Genomic DNA, 20,210 nt, shown 5'->3' with positions numbered 1-20,210 from the left:
TCATTGCTCACTTCTTGTAAATATGACCTGGAGGTCCCTTCCAGAGGGTCAGAAGTAACATCAGCCCTTCAATTCTGCCTGAGGACTTGCCCACTGGAAACTGAGTGGCATTTTTTCTTGAAGAGTTTTCTGCCTGCGAGACCACTGTGAGACTTCTATGAGAGTGAGCCTTGTGACACCCCTGTGAGACCCTCATGAGACTCCCTTGAGAGACCCTTATGTGAGAGACCTCAGGTGTCCTCCAGGTAGCCCCCAGGACTCACCAGAGGGCATAAGCCCCCAGGAAGGGCAGGTAGAAGTAGCGGTATTCAAGGACAATGGTGACAGTGATGGCAATGGCATTGCAGAACCAGCCAAAGGCCCTGAACTGCAGCACAATGAGCCTGTGCCCAGCAGGTGGCTTGTAGGGGTACATCACCCAACCGGGGTCAAAAAACTGCCTGTCGCTTCAAAGATAAACCCCACAAAGACAAACACCATCCAAATACCCCATATCCCTCCAAATGCCTCCCATATTTTCCAAATACAGCCGGGCACATGGGTCTCACCTGAACCTCACAATTATAAAGCAACTCATGGTGGTCAAAGAACCGAACCCCTCAAAAAAGTACCTCCCTGTGGTCAAAGAACTGCCCCTGCATCCCAAAATACCCCCCAAATACCTACAAACCTTCTCTAAACTGCATAAATACAGGTGGGTGTAGGGATCTCACCTGTGCCTTGTAGGCAAGCAGGATCATGTGGACGATGCTGTACAGGGTCATGTACATGGAGAGCTGGATGGAGTTCCCCAGTCTGATGCGGCCCCTGAAAGCACCAAGCGTGTGAGTGCCCCATAGAGACCCTCAAAACTGCCCCACAGATCCCCCCAAACACTCTTTAGGGACCCCTGATTGCCCCATAGTTACCCACAGCTGCCCCCGTGCCCCCCAACCACCTCCCCATACCCTCTGTGGTACCTGTTATTGAAAAGCACTTGCCCAGCAGGATGAGCATGAGGAGGAAAATGAGGAAACTGATGGGGTGGAGGGAGCAGCTGGCATGGGGTTATGGGGAGGGCTGGGCACCCACCTTCATCATACCCCCCACACGAGGGTCTGTGCACCCCCACACCTCCTGTACTCCCCCAAGCACCTCATTACCTCCCATGACTTCAAAGTGCCCCTGTGCTCCCCCATACCCCTTGTACTTTGTTGTAAAAGCCCCCCCAAACCCACCCAGAACCCCCAGCCCCATCAAATCTGAATATGCCCCTTGGACCTTGACACCTCCCAATCTCTGAAGATCCCCCAAATCCCAATATAACTTACCCAGACCCCAATGCTCTCCAGTCCCTGCAGCTGCCACTGGCCCCCACAAACCTGCCCATAGCCCACAAGCTCCCCCTTCATGCTCCATGCTGGCAGCCACCATGAGCATTTTGCAGGTGGTGTGGAGCAGCTGCCATCCCTACACCAAGTCTGGGAGGACTGGGGGAGTGAGCACAGGATGTCTCAAAGCACTGCCTCCCCGCAGGCCCCCTCAAAGCTCAGATTTCGCCCCAGCCACTCACTGATGAATAAAGTGAGGATGATGATGAAGATGAGGAGGAAGGTGATATCTGTCTCTGGGATGCCTGGGGAAGGTGGGGGACAGGGTTGGAAGTCTCTGTCCAAAATTTCCCTCATTTTTGCCTCATGATTGTCATGAAAAAGGACAGAAACCGGGACCACCGGGGAAAAAGAAGGATCCTCTTCTGGAATCCGGGTCCGGCTTGTCCACCAAGATCCGGGAGCCTGAGCAAACCTTGTGGCTTGCCAAGTCATTGTCCACAGGTGTGTTTGCCATATCACATGGAACACTGAATTTACTGAAAGAAGAAGGGGGGCACTTTGCCCTTTTTCGCCTGCATCGCTTCGCAACACTGGTTCTGGAATTTCCCTACCTCCCGACTTGGCTGGACTTTTCTCTGGAATGACCTTTTGGTGGTCACCACGAAAAGACTCTTCATCTACCGTACAACCACTGTGACAGATGGGCTGAGATGGGAGAAGCCTCTCTCTCAAGGACTGAGACGTGAGACTCTTATATGGAAAAGCTCCCCCTTCCAAGGACTGAGACTGATACCCCTGTCACGGGGGAAGGTGTGTGTGGGGACGCCAGCTGATCAAAGCGAGATGTTTGCCGACCACTGGACCAAGAAGACAACGGTTCTCACCCATTGCTGAGAACATGGACTATTGTATCTGTTTCCCCCTCCTTCACAATTTTCAATAATAAAAACCCCTGAGTTAGCTAGGGATTTTGAGATCTCCCCTGACGTGAACACGATAGGCTCTGTCAACTGGACTTCGAAGGACTACATAGTTCCACGTTTGGTAGCTATATACCTTCCTTTCTTTTCCCCTCTTTTTCCTTATTCTTTCCCTTTTCCTCACCCCCCCCCCCCCCCAAACGCATTTTGCTGTGGTCATTCAATAAAGGTACATTTGTTCTTGATTATCACTGCAAACCCCCTTTGTTGTGTCGGTTTTTGCACCCTGAGATCAGTAAAATGAACCATCACGAAACCCGTTCATAAGGACAGATCGTGACAGGGGTGAGAAAGGGTTCACCCCATGAAGCCTCCAATACCCACAAGGGTAGCCACAGATGCCCCCTGCATTGCAGCCCCACCATCATTGCCCATGTACCCCAACCCCTTCAGCTTCTTCAGACCTCAATAACTTCCAATATATCCCCCATACTGATGCACCCCAATCCTTCTAACCCCCCCAAACCCCTAAACAGTCCTCCAGACCCTCATATACATTCCCAATCTCATTGCACCCCAATTCCTGCAGCCCCCCAGACCACCATAACTCCCTGTACAGCCCCAGACCCTGATGTACACCAATCCCTGTACAGCCCCTCCAGACCCTCCAGACCCCAATAAGCCTCCCCAGACCCTCATAACTCCCAATATACCCCCCGATTTTGATGCACACAGGTCCCCCTTGCACTGTCTTTCTCCCTGGTCGCAGCCGCAACAAACTCATCAGCCAAGAGGTGCCGCATCTGGAAGGAATCTCCATTGGTCAGCACCATCTCCTACTCCAGATCCAGCCCATCGCCCTGGGGGGGCCGGGGGCCTCCCGGGGGGCAGGTGGGGGTACTTGCCCCGCATTTGCTGAGGGCTACGCACCACCAACACTCGTGCATGGAGAGGAAGCTGCGGCAGCTGCATAGCACAGTCCCTGCAGCCCCCCCCCCACCCCCATAATTCCCCCATGCACCCCAGTCCCTGCAACCTCCCAAATCCTCCGAGCCCGCTTATAATCCCCCAGACCCAAATATGCCTCCCCATCCTGATGGACCTGTACTCTCCAGCCCCCCACACTCCTGACAGGGCCTGCCCTGAGCGCTGGCCCCTCCCCCTCTTGCAGGGCCCCACCCCCAGCCCCGATGTTGCACCAGCCACTCACCAACCGACCACGCCCCCAGCATGTGCCATACCCCCATGTCAAGCCATGCCCCCACGTCAGGCCACGCCCCCTGCACTGCACTGGGGCAGCACCTATGTCCTGTTACAACCCAATACAACGCAGCACAGCCAGTAAAGCCCAGTGCAGCCCCATCCGGCCCACTGCCACCCTATATAGTTCAGTATAACTCAGTACAACCCAGCACAACCCAGTATAGACCAATATAGTCCAGTATAGCACAGTATAAGAGATTATAACCCAATACAGCCCAGTATTTCCCCTGAAGGAACCAAAACCAGGTGGTTCAGTCTGAGGAAGGGGAAAAGGAACAAAGAGCAGCACATGGCAGCAAGGGGGTGGGGGGATGGGGGAGGGGGAGGGGGAAGCAGAAGCTTGGGTGTCCCAGGGACCCCCCAGACTCCAGGAGTCTGCACTGGGGGGGATGACTCAGCTGTGTGGCCTCGTACCCCTGCCAGCCCCATGGGGACCCCTAAATCCATCCAGGCAGGGGCCTCCCACACCCATGTCACAGGGTGGGGCAGTGGTGACAAAAAGTGATACCCGAAACTTCCTGTTTCTAACCCCAAAATCACCCAAAGCAGAGGCAGTAGCACGGTGGGAACTTGATGGGGAGCAGGGGGTCCCCAAAATCCCTGGGGACTGGGGGGCAAGGGGTCCTTGGGGTGTGTGGAGGTTCTTTGGCCCTGGGGGAGGTCCCTGGGCCATGATGGGGGTCCCTGGGGTGTGTCTGCCTGAGCTGTGGATGGGGCCATCTCTGGACCCTGAAGGGAATTCCTATAGTGTGTGTGTGTGTGAGTCCCTGGGGTGTGGACGAAGAGTCCTTGGACCTTGAGTGGGGATCCTGGTGTTCTGGTGGGGGTCTCTGGAGTGTGGAAGAGAGGTCCCTGGGCCCTGAGTGGGGTCTTTGGGATGGTGGTGGGGTCCCTGGGTTGTGAGTGGGATCCCTAGGGTGGTGGGGATCCCTGAGCCCCAAGTGTGGTCCCTCTGCCTCAAGGGGGGGGGGGGGGGTCTCTGTGGTACCAAGGACATGCCTCATCCTACTCTCTCCCCCACTGCATCCAGGATCTCCCCAGGGTGAGTCAAGATGTGCACCTCACTGCTGGTGACACTGGTGATGGTGCCTGCAGGAGTCTCTCCCTATGGCTTTCGCAAGTGCATCCAGGTACCATGGTGTGAGAGACAACTGCTCACTTTGAAAATTTAAAAGGTTTATTAAACCTTAACAAAAATACAACAAAAGGACTACATAAGGAAAAATTTGCAACGCTGGGAACTCGTGGGTACCACATGGCCAGTTCATCTTCAAGATGGCTGCTCGGTCTTTTATACTCCTGGGGGGTTGCATCAGCCAACCCTGACCCCTCCCAAAGTCTGTCAGTCAGCTCTTCTTTGCTGTTTATTGGTAGAGACTGCTTTCTTGTAACTTGATTGGAGAGGCTGCAGCGCATGGGGCTCACAGCAATGCCCAACGGGGCTCTGGCCAAATGTCTGGTGCTGGGTGCCCTGGATGTGTCTGGCAAGGAGCTCCAGCAATTGGGCTGCGTAGGGTGGCTGCTGAACCAGAAGCAGCATGCAGCACTGCGCGAGCTGGTGGCTGAGCACAACTTCCTGCCATCGTGCAACGGGACCCTGGTTCTGCAGCAGCTGCGCAACCTGTCCCTGCGCTTCAACCACATCCTAGTGGCTGGTACAGGTGCTTTTGACAATGCACCAGCACTGGGGCAGCTGCAGATGGATGTGAATGGGCTGTCACGGCTGGACCACGCAGCGCTGTGTGGACTCCGCGATCTGCAGCACCTGCGCCTTGACAACAACCTGCTCACTGACCTCCTGCCTGGCTCCTTTGCTGACCTGCACTGTTGGTTTCATACCTCATGGAGGATCCGTTTGGCTAGCTCTGGACTCTGGAGAAACTGACAAGGACAAAAGCAAAAATGAGAGGCACTCTTTCTTCTTGGGACCAAAATCCCACAGCTTTAATGTAGAACAACTCCAGGAGAGAAAATAGAGTCCAGGAGAGTCCAGGAGAGGAAAAAGACCGTCTGCCTCATGGCAGGAGATTTTAAACCCGGGGGGGGGGGGGGGGGGGGGGGGCGGAGGAAAGGAACTACAGAAAATGGGATACAACTGATGGGAGGGAGGAAGGGAGGAACCAACCTGGGGGAAACCAACACCACAGGACTTGGAAGGGGGGGGATGTAGGGAACAAACCATGTGATACAAAACAAACCACTCAGTGCAAAATGATAACTGAATAAATATTGATGCAGGGAGACCCCAACGCAGGAGTAATGTGCTCTGACTCCATGATTCAGAAGGCAGAACAATTGATTTATTAAGCGACACTATATTACACTAATACTATACTATATTAGAGATACTATACTAAAAACATACTACACTAAAGAGATACTAAAGAAAAACCTGTGACTGTCTCCAGACAGTCATGACACAGCTTTGACCCAATTGGCCAATCAATCCAAACAACCATCACCGGTGTCCAATTAACAAATCACTCTTGGTAAGCAATCTCCATAATACATTCCACATGTGCCAAACAACAGGTGCAGCAAGTAGAGATAAGAATTGTTTTCTCTTCTTCTCTGAGCTTCTCACTGCCTCCCCCAGGAAAACTCCTGGGTGAGAGAATTATGTCTCTCTCTGTTCAGAGAATGTGAATACTACAAATAAACTACTCAGTGCAATACAACACCTCTCTTTTTTAATTAAAATAAAATTAAAAGAAAGGCATCGGGCCTATTCTGATTCAGAATATGAATTTTTCCACCACATGATTTGTGGGCCTGTTAGTTTGCATTTGGTCCACAAACTCTGTGTGGATGACTTCTGAGGTAACAGGGATTAAACTGTTGGTTGTTTTTAAAATTAAGCAGCGTAGAACTCCGAACGCTAAGACAGTTAGGAAAAGAACAACAAAAAACAACAGAACTGTTTTAACTATTGAAGTTCACCACCCTGAGAGTCCCCAGTCCTTGAACAGTCCACTGAACCAGTCTTCAGATTCTTGCTTTACTTGTCCGATCAAGCTTTTCACTTCTCGGAGAGCTGCATGGACGTTGGGTGATTTCGAGGTCAAGTTCAAGTAAAAAAGTCCTTCAAATTCCTGGCACTCGTGTCCATGCAGCAGCAGGAGGAAGTCTATGGCAGCACGATTTTGGACTGTGGCCTGCCTGGTAATCTCCTTGTCCTCTAGGAGGGAGCTGATGGCGGTGGATGTCAAGTTTGCTTGTTTGACCACCCAGCACTCTAGGTGGCCCAATTCACCTAGCACTTTGGCTGCTGTGACCCATGGAAGGAACAGGGATGAAGCAATTCTTTTTGACTTGGCCCAATGAAAAATTTCTGAATTGCAATTTGGGTCCATAATTGTCAGCACTGCTCTTTTGAATTTTGTTGGCCGAATTGTTTTTTCAGATCCATTCACCAATCAAGGTTTGGTTGGGTGCCAACAGGGACAACCGCCCGATAGTACACGGCCCTCCTAAAAGCCGAGATGGGATTCCTGCCCATGCCTGATCTCCACAAATTAGGAACAGACCCTTAGGGAGGGTTTTGGGATGTGAATGGTATAGATTGTCTGCTGTAACGTGGCTTAGAATATTACACCACCTTTTGGCGGTGAACTCCTCTCAATATTGCAGTAGGTTGTTAAAGGCTTTTGTGTTAGATAATGGGCTGAAGATAAAGTGAATGCAGTATGGTGCCGGGGAGGAACCCAATAACTCTAATTGTTGGGGTTCCTGAGCTGCTCTGGGCAATTTTGGTAGCTACTCCTCTATGGGGTTCCTAATCATTACAGCCCACCGCTGACGTGTTTTGTGTTGTTGGATGTTGTGCAAGTTGGGACCTGGGTCAGGCATAGGTCTGTCAAAACTGGCTGGATACTCTCCAGCTTGCAATGGAATCCCTACCAGGCAGGTAGACAATGCTGCTGCAGTGGACAGGCATATATTTTCTTGTTGGAGCGTCCATGCCAGGGTCACCCAGATTTTTTGTGTGGCTGAGGGAAGATCCACATGGCTATCAGACTGCTCAGCACAAACAGCATGACAACTTGGACAGGGCTCATCTCAAGGTTGAGTGGGAGGTAGGTTTCTTTTCTAAAAAGGAAAACCAAACATTTTAAATGTCAGGGGTCTGCTGGTATGTAACCAGATTTTTTAGGAAGGTTTTCTCTCCTTTTTCCAGCGGTGCCTTCTTTTCAAAGTGACAGCTGCTTGTTTTTCATCCCCTTCTGCTGGTGCTGGATTTTTGGGGATGAAAGGCTTTATCCACTTTTGGGGTATCCAACATGGGTCTGCGGAGGTGGATACGCACGCGTAGCCACACACCCAGGTAATGAGCTCAAAAGGACCTTTGTTTTCCCAAGTTTCTGGATCCTTAATTAGGACTGGTGGATGCTGAGACAACGTAAACTGATTATTGCTGTGAAAGTGATGTACCACTGGAGAACTCATACTTTCAAGCTAACAATTCAGAAAATTAATTGTAAACATGGCTTTGAAGAGCTTTTATTGTGGTGACATCCACACTGTTGAACCGCTCTGCCTAGCCAGGACTTGTTTGAGCATCTGGTGGGCATGCTCAATTGCAGCTTGACTTGTGGGGAAGTGGGGAATGCCTGTCTTATGCTCCACTCCCCACTGCTGGACAAACTCTAGGAACTCCTTGGATGCATATGCTGGGCTGTTGTCAGCTTTGTTTTCTTTAGGGAACCCCAGCACTGAAAAGGCTTGCACCAGGTGTTGTTTGGCATGCACAGCCCTTTCCCCTGCATGGGCAGAGGCATAAACTGCACCTGAATATGTGGCAATACTTACATGTACATATTTAAGGCAACCAAAACTGGGAATATGTGTGATGTCTGTTTGCCACACTTCGCAGCTTCCAAGGCCTTGAGGGTTAACCCCAATACACAGCGATGGCATGGCCTGGAGCTGGCAACTGGGACAGGTAGCCACAATGGCTCGAGCCTGACTCTGTGTTACTTGGAACTGATGGATTAGACTCAGCACATTCTGATGCTATTGCTGGTGACTTAGCTTTGCTTGTTGGAAGACGTCCGGAAGGCGTGCCATTTCTGCTGGAGTGGCAAGGGAATCTGCTTTGCGATTACCTTCTGCAACCTCGCCTGGCAAATCAGTATGTGATCTTACATGCATTACATAGAACAGATGGTCCCGTTGTGAAACTAAATAAATTAGTTTTGAGAGCAACCTGAAGAGATGCTCATTCTCAATGCCTTTGAGAACTGCCTGCTCCGCCCTAGACACTACTCCCGCCATGTAGACTGAGTTGCTGACCAAATTAATTGGCTTTGAGAACTTCTCAAAGGCTATCACAACTGCGGCCAGTTCGGTGACCTGGGGTGACCCCTCCACAAACTCAACATCAGCTTCCCAATGCTGAGTCTGGGGATTTCTCCAAGTCGTCACTGACTTGTGGGGTGGGATGCCCCGGACGTGTCAGTGAACACTGTAAGCACCTTGAGTGGCCTATGACTCCTTTTCTCAGGAGGAATGAGGTGGAATTCCTCATTAAACAAACTGTGTGATGGGTCATGGACTGATATTTGTCCACTGTAGCTGTCCAGAGATAGTTGGAGGTTGGCATTGTTCTGGAGCAGGTGCTCAAATATGTCTTTGGTCAACCTCTCAGGAGAGTTTTTTCCCTCCTTATAAAGTTTGACCGGGAGGTGAATACACCTAAAGTCACAACTAGCCAGCTCATGCAGTCTCATCCTGGCCTTCCAGATCAGCTGAGCTATTAGCTGTTGTGGCTGTGTGATGGTTTTGGATCGCTGGTGGAAGAGGAAAACCCACTGTATGATTAAGAGTGAATCATTCTGCCCTTCGATCCATTGGAATATCAAGCCATGAAAATGTGGCAGCTTTCCTAGGACACTGAATTTAAAAGGCAGCTGGGGCTGATAACCATGAGCCTGCCTCCCGGCCAAAGCCTTCTGTGTTTTTTGGGTTGCGGCTTTTGCCTCTAGGGTCAGTTCCCTGGGAGAAACTAGCTCTCTTTCCCCCTTCAATAAATTGATGAGGGGATCTAGGTCCTCATTGGTGAGACCTAGCCAGGGACTGACCCAGTTCAAAGACCCACACAGGGAATGGAGATCTGCTAGGGTTTTGGCATCACTATCAATTTCCAATTTCTGAGGAACAAAGGTCCACACAGTGATCTCCAAGCCCAGGTACTTCCAAGGTGACACCCTTTGAACTTTGTCTTCCTGCAGTTGGAATCCAGCAGAGGTTAAAACTTTACCCACTAGGTCAAGTGTATGTTGGAGCATAGTGTTATCAGGGGTGCATAAAAGCATGCCATCCATGTAGTGGAGGATGATGGCTTCCCTTTTATGGGCATGCACCGGGGACAGCAATGAAGCCACGTACCACTGGCAGATGGAAGGACTGCATTTCATGCCTTGAGGTAATACTTTCCAGTGGTAGCACTTCATTGGGGCTTCTTAATTGATGGTAGGAAGAGAGAAGGCAAACCGTGGGGCATCTTCTGGGTGTAGGGGAATTTGGAAGAAACAGTCCTTGATGTCCAGGACAGCCAATTGCCAGTTTTGGGGAAGCATCGTTGGGGAAGGCATCCCTGGTTGGAGTGACCCCATGTCCTCAATTACTTTGTTTATTTCCCGGAGATCATGGACAAGCCACCACTTATCCTTCCCTGGCTTTTTTATTACAAAGACTGGGGAATTCCAAGGGCTGATTGTCTCTTCCATGTGGCCTTTGGCCAATTGCTCTTCTACAAGCTCCTCAAGCACCTTAAGCTTTTCCTTGCTGAGTGGCCACTGACTTATCCAGACTGCGGTATCATCCAGCCATGTTAACTTGTGGGTAGGTATGGCCGGGTCATTACCCTCAGGGCAGGAGCCCAGCAGGGAATGCTGGCCGGCCAGGATAGCTCAGCGGGGGGCTCAGGCAACCTAGGCAAGCTAGAGTGATTTGCAGCTCTTAGTGATAATCAGCTCTTTTGTGATGTTCAGCTCTTTAGCTTGCTAGGTGCCGCAGCAGCAGACGCAGGGGAGAGAGATGAGAAGGCCGTGTGGGGTTCCAGAGGATTCTTTTATTCGGGTCTCTGCGAAGGGTCCAGTGACAGCTCTTCTGCCGAATCGGGCAGAATTAGGGGTTTTTATACCCTACAGGGGTTTTGAAAACTGTCCAATAGTAAGGGTCAGGGGAAAGTGACCTATGGATTTACAGGGAGATAAGCAGGGTCTGAAAGGTGGAAGAGAGGGGGTTCTAAAGCCTCAGTCATGCTGACTTGGCATTTCCTAGCTCTTAGGCCTCTGATCGCCAAGGCCTTGCAGGCCTTGTGCCTGCTACAGGTAGGGCCCTCCACAGTGGCTGCCTCTAAAAATCCTGGGGTGTTCTTAGGGATAACTAATATGACCCCCCACTGGGACATGGTGTCTCTGTCCCTACAAGGGAGCTTTGTAATCACTGACAAACGGACGGACACTGGCCAATTGTCTGTCTGGCCCCTCAATTTGTACGATGCTTTTTTGGGATTTCTGGCAATGTGACTCCTCCTATACCTTGGATTTTGCCAGCCACGGGTTGCAAGTCCCAATGTGACAGCCACATCCTTTCGGGTATGGTTGTCACATCTTCCCCCGTGTCAAGCAACCCTTTCACATGGAGATGGTCTGCTCCATGCATTAGGTTGCATCCCATAATGGGTTTGTCCTTGCCAACCACTTCTGCCCAGTAGACACCTGGTGCTTTGTCATCTACTGGGATTTCCACTGGAACAGGAATGGCCTGGGTGATGATTTGCCCCTTGGCCAAATAGAAGGGTGGCTGAAGGCAGGGCGTCAGGAGAATGAGGTTAGGTATGTCTCTCTTGGTGGTCATGGGAGCCACCTCAATTTCCATGGGTGTGTGTGCGCGGTGTCCCCAGTAACAAAGTACTCACTGTCCAGTCCTGTGTGATCTATCGTCAAGTCTTGTGAGTTCTCCGGCAGGTCCACTCCAATGACTGTCCAATGGGTAGAGCTGAAAAGAAAAGCTTTGGTGGTCACAAGCTTAAAACGCTTGTGAGGTAGCCAGTTTTCCCCACTGTGGAGCCCGCTACATTTATATCGTGACACGGGGCGGGTTCATGCTCTGGTCCTAGTTTTTTTGTTTGTTGGTTGCACCAGTTTCCTGATTTCTCTTCTTCTGCTGCTGGCTTTGAGGGCAGTCTCTTGCAAAGTGTCCTGGCTTCTTACACTGGAAGCAGATGATATGTTGAAGCTGTTTTGGTGACATCTGTTGCCTCCTCACTCCTGGTGATACAGCTGCTACAGTCTTTGGGTTTGCTGATCTTGACTTTGTCTCTTGTGCACTGAACAGCTCTGCTTTCTTGGCACATGCTTCTATCATCTGTGCCAGCATAGGTGAAGGGTCGATAGGCAGTCTTAGGATCACCCTGTGGCAAACTTCACTGGCTGAGAGTATGGCTTCCTTCCCCCAGTTTTGATCCCCAGGGCTTCCCCCTTTGACTCCATCCCCATGGGACCCGGCAGGGGGGCACTCCCCCCATGGGAATCAGGAAGGGGACCTATCCCCCCTTGGCCCCACCCTCGTGGGAACTGGGAGGGAGGGTGTGGGAAACAGGAACAGGGAGGGGGGTGCAGCTGTCCGGGGAGGCGGTGCAACCATGGGAACCAAGACTGCAACATGCAGAGGCGGGGTTGAAGGATGATGTCATGCAGGGCAGGAACATGGAGGAAGTGGAAGGGGTGTCTGAGGGAAGAAAGGGGTTGTGGGACTGGAAAGGTTTGGAGGAGGGGATAGGCGGGCAAAAGGGATTGTCCGCTGTCCCTTCACTTCCCTCTTAATAAATTATTTTTGAATTAAAAGGAACACCAGGAGAAATTTGGATACTGTCTTGTCTCCCTGTTCTACTTTGGATATTAGTAATTTTCCAATTTTGTCCCAGGCAGAGACAGAATTTACATTCTGCTGGGTAAACTGCGGGAAATGGAAAGACAACCAGAGAACAAACCTTTTTAACCAGTCTTTAAAAACTTTAATATTTCCACTACCTAAGGTGTTTTGAACTCGGGTATAAATATCCCTCTGTTGTGCAGAAAGCCAAGAGCCCATTCTGATGTTAAAATGCAGTCTGCACAATTTTAATCTACCTTCCTTCGCAACAAAGCACAAACAAAAACTGAAAGTGCTATAATGTTCACAGCCAATCTAGGGAAGCGTCTGAAATTTTTCCCTCCTCCCAATCCTGAGGTAAGAGACAAAAACCACATGCAAGTAAAAATGCATGGCTTTTTAAATTGCTGCCGGCAGCTACATAGGCACCGCCATAGCACGTGGCCGTTCAAGCTGGGGAAGCCCGCTGATCAGCACTGCACACACGCTCGCGGTTTGCCACCACCTGCACACATGAGCCACTTGTGGCAAAAGGCACTAGCCGCAGTTTTCAAGCCACCTGCGCCCCACCGCTGCACTGAGAGCCTCTGCCACCCACTGCACTGCAGAAGCCACTCACAGACCGAGCCGCTGCCTGCTTGCACACACAAACCCCTCCAACACGGGGCTGCACCCTTCCCTTGCTCCAGACCCCCCACCACACCCGGGGTTTACTCTGGGGTCCCCTGTGGGATTCACATTCTCTGAACAGAGAGACAATTCTCTCTCTCAGGTTTTTTCCTGGAGAAGCAGAGAAAAGAATGATCAAAACAATTCTTATCTCATTTGCTGCTCCTGTGTTTGTGCACAAATGGAATGTATTACAGAAGATTGTTTACCTGAAGGGATTTGGTAATTGGATTCTGGTGTGAGTGTTTTGTTTTCTTGACCAATCGCTGCAAGCTGTGTCCTGACGGTCAGTCATGAGAGTCACGAGATTTAGTTCAGTTGACTTCTTGTTCAGTTCAGTTTAGATGTAGTGTAATATAGTATAGAATAATATAGTATAATAAAGTAATTAATTAGCCTTCTGATATCATGGAGTCCAGTTCATCATTCTTCCCTTTGTCGAGGGGTCGCCCTTCAAATCTGATAGTCCCCAGTAACACTCGCAGGGGTTACTTACCCCTCCTGGGGACCTAGCTTGGTTGGAACGGCTGCAAGGAAGTCCTTTGTTTGGAACCGACCTGTCCTTGGGCTTATCAGTCCCCCCTCATGAGTGCTGCCATACAAAAGGTGGCGGTGAACCCCAAGGAAGCTGACGGTCCAAAAGGCTTGTAAAATCCACATGTGGATATCCAGCTGCTGCATGAGGTCTCTGACCTTGCGGGAGACCCCACGTTTGGGTGTCAGCTGTCAGTTTCACACCTTGTAGGGGATCTGTTTGGCTACCTCTGGACCCCAGAGAAACTGACAAGGACAGAAGCAAAAGATGAAAGGCGCTCTTTCTTCTCGGGACCAAAATCCCACAGCTTTAATGTAGAACTGCAGGAGAGAAAAGAGAGTCCAGGAGAGTCCAGGATAGGAAAGAGATCGTCCACCTCATAGCGGTGATAGTAAAAGATTTTAAAATCATAGAAAATTCAGAGAGTTAGAAAGAAAGTTAGGCTTAGTAGGCCCTAGTAAAATATTAAGGGTAGGCCCTGGGAAATGTTAGGCCTTGCATTTGCTAGATCATGTGAAACTGCACCTGTGTAATCAGTATATGATAAATTATATAATTGTTAGATGTGATTAGATATAATTATTGTTTAATCGTAAGAAGAATCATGAGAAACTATGTTGGGGGTTTGAGGGGGATCACAAGAAATCCATGCTTGGATGAAATCAATGTATAAAATAGAACAATGTAAGTTTAATAATTAATATGCAAGTTATATAACGATAGAATATAAAACATGTTCAGCTCAAAACCATGTCAGAGTCAGATTTGGGTCTGTAATCCTGACACCCAGAGCTCTTCAATAAAAGCACCTGCATATAATCTATTCTGTGATTATGTGTTCCTGAACGCTAGCATTTTGGGAGACCCCAGACGGGACCCTGTGAGCGCTGCTGAGGACCCCGCGACCCGATCATGCTCCAGCTGGCATCGAGTGATTCTCAGGGAGCCCATCGGTGCCACAACCCCCGCAGCTCACAACGTCCCCCCCGGAAAGGTAAGGTGCTTTTACTCTGGTCTGGTTGCCTGCCAATAAGATGCAGTGAAAGCTATGCTTTGTTGGGCTAAGGAATTCCTGGTGGTATTGCCTAGGCACTGTCCATTACACAATCGCAAAAGTGTTGCTGGATTGGCATTTGTGGTGCACTGTAGCTCTAATATGGAGAAGCTTAAAGGGATATTGGGAAGCAATGCCCCCATACCGCATACTTCTCCTCTGGGGTGCTTATAAGCACATTGGAAACAGGGTAATTTTGGGGATGAGTTATGTAAGGCTAAGTTGATTGATTATTGTAATACATGGTGGCCAGAACATGTCTTGAAGTATGGCAAAAAGTGGCCAAAGAATGGGTCATTGCAATATAACACCATTTTGCAGTTGATGTAGTTTTGTAAGTGAGAAGGAAAATGGGACGAGGTTCTGTATGTTGATTTGCTTTTCTATTTGCAAGGTAAGCCAGAATGGCAGGTTGAATGTGGATTAATGGTGGTTAGAGCATCTGCAAGTGATAAGTGTGGGGTTTGTGTAAAAGAGAAACATTGTCTAGAACACTTGGCGTTGAAAGAAAGTCTGAGTCGGAAAAACGATACAGATGTTGATTTACAGGTAGCGCCAACAAGACCAAGAGAACCTAACCCCACCCCGCCTGCTTCACCTGCCCCTATTTCACCATCTGCTCCTACTTCACCTAATTCTATCTTGCCTAGTCCTACTTCACCCTTCTCTCTTTATCCTCCTCTCCCGCTGTCACCTGATCTCTCTTCCTTGGGAGATGATCAAAATTTGACTGTGATACAAGGAAGGGGGCGGGGGTGGGGGGGATTCGAGTGAAGGAGATAGCAATAGTGGAGGTGAAAGTGAATCAGTGACACCAGTATCTAATATGACTCAGACTCGGTCAAAGTTTGCCCCAGTCTTGGCTAGAAAAGACCTGGGCAGAAAAAAGCAGACTGTGATTGCCCCCTTGTGACAAGGAGTAGGAGCAGAGGGGCCAGTGTTTGTAAAAGTGCCTTTTTCTCCTGTGGATTTAGTCATTCGGAAACAATCGGCTGGGACTTATAGGGAAAATCCTGATAAGGTGGCACAGGTGGTAAAAATAGTTATGAAAACTTAGAATCCGGATTGGGATGATATACAAGTAATATTAGATACCTTAATGGATTCTACTGAGAAAGAGATGGTGCTTAGAGCAGCCAAGGAAAGAGTGAGAGAGGATATCAGAAATGGACTCGTAACAAGAACTCTAGATGATAATTTTCCAACTGAGGATCCAGGGTGGGATCCTAATACACCTGGGCACATGCGGAGGCTGAAGAAATATCAGGAGTGAGTTCAGATAGGAGTTCAGAATGCTGTGCCTAAGACTATGAATTGGTCTAAATTGTATGAGGTCAGACAGGAAAAGAAAGAATCCCCTACTGTGTTTTTGGAAAGGCTTAAGGAAGCAGTGAGAAAATATACAGATCTCCAGATCGATACAGAGCAAGTGAAGGTTCAACTAGCTCTCATATTCCTGGGGCAGTCACAGGATGATATCAGGAGGAAATTGCAAAAATTAGAAGGGGAGGTGTCTTGGGTTGAAAAGACAGGAGCCTGTGAAGGAAGGCAAAAGCCTCCTGTGAAATGGAGAAGGTAAACCCCCTCCCTCCGAATTATCACAACTTCAGAATTAAAAAAAAAAGGCTCTCAGGCAAAGATATGGGAAACGGGAATAACAGTTCTTTACTGGAAGAAAAAAAAAAACCAACTAAATAACAATGTAATTTAACACAAGCAAAACAACCACTGGCAGAGTGAGAAAAACCTGGCACCCTGAGAAGTCAGGGTGCTGATAGCAGTCCAGCCAAATGGTGGCTGCTCCTCCTGGAGCGGCGATCTGCAGAAGGGTGTAGATCCCTTCCGAAAATGCGGCGAAGGAGCAGCTGGGCCTCAGTTCCTGATTCCACTCGGAAATCCAGCGAAGAAGGCTGTCTGTGGTCTCAGAAGTGCTTGTTTTATGGTGGCAGGGATGCTTGGCTCCTCCCTCTGGGTGGAGCATCTCCCAATGGGATGATGTAACTAATCTTACCAGCCACAGTGAGTAATTCAATAGCCCATCAGCAGGACATTGTCTTCCTGGCAGTGTCATTGTTCTTGGAAGAGATAAGAAAAACTGCCTAACCCCCAACAAATGGCAAAAAAAGAATACATGCCTATTTTACAAGCCAGGACATTATATAGCCCATTAGCAGGACATTATCTTCCGGGCAGTGTCATTGTTCCTGAAAGAGATAAGAAAAAACTGCCTAACCCCCAACAGATGGCAAAATAGAATACATGCGTATTTTACAAGCCAGGACATTATCCACCCCTTATTCTATTTCCATCTGTGTCACAATGAAATCTTATACTCAGTTTTCACTTAAGACCAGGTTTCCCTGTGGTACACAACGGGTTTCCCCATCTTTCTGCATTACCCACCAAGTGTAACCAGGTCCTTGAGCAAAAACAATCCCACGGATGGGTTTGTCTCTGCCTGAGGTGGGATTAATCCAGACAACTTTCCCTAAAATACCCTTCATATGTACCACAGGGACTTTATCTCCATCTACTGTGTGCAAGGGTTCAGACTGGGCAGGGCCAGCTCGATTGATGGACCCTCGGGTGTTGACCATCCAGGTTGCTTTTGCTAGGTTATTTTCCCAGTTTCTAAATGTTCCCCCACCAAGTGCCTTCAGGGTAGTCTTAAGGAGTCCATTGCACCGTTCAACTTTGCCAGTAGCTGAAGCATGATAGGGGATATGATATATCCATTCGATACCATGTTCTCTGGCCCAGGTGTTGATAAGGCCGTTCTTGAAATGGGTGCCGTTGTCAGATTCAATCCTTTCAGGTGTGCCATGTCTCCATAGGACTTGCTTTTCCAGGCCTAAGATGGTGTTCCGGGCAGTGGCATGAGGTACAGGGTAGGTCTCTAGCCATCCAGTGGTGGCTTCCACCATGGTCAGCACGTAGCGCTTGCCTTGGCGTGTCTGGGGCAGTGTGATGTAGTCAATCTGCCAGGCCTCCCCATACTTGTACTTGGACCACCGCCCCCCATACCACAGGGGCTTCACCCGCTTGGCCTGTTTGATGGCAGCACATGTCTCACAGTCGTGGATAACCTGAGAAATACTGTCCATGGTTAGATCCACCCCTCGGTCTCGTGCCCACTTGTAGGTGGCATCTCTGCCCTGATGACCCGAGGCATCGTGAGCCCATCGAGCCAGGAACAACTCCCCCTTATGGTGCCAATCTAAGTCTATCTTTGACACTTCTATTCTCGCTGCCTGATCTACCTGCTCGTTGTTTCGGTGTTCCTCATTAGCCCGACTTTTGGGGACATGGGCATCTACATGACGGACTTTCACCGTTAGTTTCTCCACCCGAGAGGCAATGTCTTTCCATATATCAGCAGCCCAGATTGGTTTTCCTTTACGTTGCCAGTTGGCTTTTCTCCACCTTCCCAGCCAGCCCCATAGAGCATTGGCTACCATCCATGAATCAGTATAAAGGTAGAGCTTTGGCCACCTCTCCCTTTCAGCAATGTCCAGGGCCAGCTGAACGGCCTTGAGTTCAGCAAGTTGGCTCGATCCACCTTCTCCTTCGGTAGCTTGTGCAACCTGTCGTGTGGGGCTCCATACGGCTGCTTTCCACTTCCGGTTAATCCCTACGATGCGACAAGAACCGTCAGTGAAAAGAGCGTAGCGTGTTTCCTCTGCTGGTAGTTGGTTATAGGGTGGAGCTTCTTCAGCTCTTGTCGCTTGTACCTGCTCCTCATCGTCAGTGAGACTAAAGTTTTCACCTTCTGGCCAGTTCGTAATTATCTCTAAAATCCCAGGGCGATTCAGGTTTCCAATACGGGCGCGCTGGGTGATGAGGGCAATCCATTTGCTCCATGTGGCGTTGGTGGCGTGGTGGGTAGTAGGAACCTTTCCTTTGAACATCCACCCCAGCACTGGTAGTCGGGGTGCCAGGAGGAGTTGTGCTTCTGTGCCAATCACCTCCGAGGCGGCTTGAACTCCTTCATAGGCAGCCAAGATTTCCTTCTCTGTTGGGGTGTAGTTGGCTTCGGACCCTTTGAAACTTCGGCTCCAGAATCCCAATGGTCGACCTCGAGTCTCACCAGGCACCTTCTGCCAAAGGCTCCAGGACAAACCATTGTTCCCGGCTGCAGAGTAGAGCACATTTTTGACTTCTGGTCCCGTTCTGACTGGGCCAAGGGCTACAGCATGAGCGATCTCCTGCTTGATCTGGGTGAAGGCTTGTTGCTGCTCAGGGCCCCAGTGGAAATCGTTCTTTTTGCGGGTAACCAGGTAAAGAGGGCTCACAATCTGGCTATACTCGGGAATGTGCATCCTCCAAAAACCTATGGCACCTAGGAAAGCTTGTGTTTCCTTCTTGCTGGTTGGTGGGGACATAGCGGTGATCTTGTTGATGACCTCAGTGGGAATCTGGCGCCGTCCGTCTTGCCATTTCACTCCCAGGAACTGGATTTCTCGGGCAGGTCCCTTGACTTTGCTCTTCTTGATGGCGAAGCCAGATTCTAGCAGTATCTGGATGATCCTCTTACCTTTCTCAAACACTTCTGCCGCTGTGTTCCCCCACACAATGATGTCATCGATGTACTGCAGGTGTTCTGGAGCCTCACCCTTTTCTAGTGCAGTCTGGATCAGTCCATGGCAGATAGTGGGACTGTGTTTCCACCCCTGGGGCAGTCGGTTCCAGGTGTACTGCACGCCCCTCCAGGTGAAAGCAAACTGAGGCCTGCATTCTGCTGCCAGAGGAATGGAGAAAAACGCATTAGCAATATCAATAGTGGCATACCACTTCGCTGCCTTGGACTCCAGCTCGTACTGGAGTTCCAGCATATCCGGTACAGCGGCGCTCAGCGGTGGAGTCACTTCATTCAAGGTACGATAGTCCACAGTCAATCTCCATTCTCCGTCAGATTTGCGCACAGGCCAGATGGGGCTGTTGAAGGGTGAGTGGGTTTTGCTGACCACCCCTTGGCTCTCCAGCTCACGAATCATTCTGTGGATGGGGATCACGGCATCTCGATCCGTCCGATACTGCCGGCGGTGCACTGTCGAGGTCGCAATTGGCACGAGTTGCTCTTCCACCCTCAGGAGTCCTACTGCAGACGGGTTTTCTGACAGTCCAGGCAAGGTGTTCAATTGCTTAATGTCCCCTGCCTCTACAACAGCAATGCCAAAAGCCCACCTGAGTCCCTTTGGGTCTTTGTAATAGCCGTTCCAAAGGAAGTCTATGCCCAGAATACACGGGGCCTCTGGGCCAGTCACTATAGGATGTTTCTGCCACTCCTTCCCAGTCAGGCTCACCTCGGCTTCCACCAGGGTCAATTGCTGTGATCCCCCTGTCACACCAGCAATAGAAACAGGCTCTGCCCCCACATGTCCCGATGGTATCAGGGTACACTGCGCACCAGTATCAACTAGGGCATCGTATTTTTGTGGCTCTGATGTGCCAGGCCATCGGATCCACACCGTCCAGAAGATCCGGTTTTCCCGTGCCTCTCCCTGGCTAGAGGCAGGGCCCCTCTAACACTGGTTATTATTCCTCTCCTGGGTATACATACTAGAGGTCCCTTCAAG

This window comes from Passer domesticus, chromosome W (genome assembly GCF_036417665.1).
Source record: "Passer domesticus isolate bPasDom1 chromosome W, bPasDom1.hap1, whole genome shotgun sequence".
In the NCBI taxonomy this organism is placed as follows: Eukaryota; Metazoa; Chordata; class Aves; order Passeriformes; family Passeridae; genus Passer; species Passer domesticus.
This window is presented reverse-complemented; position numbering follows the sequence as displayed.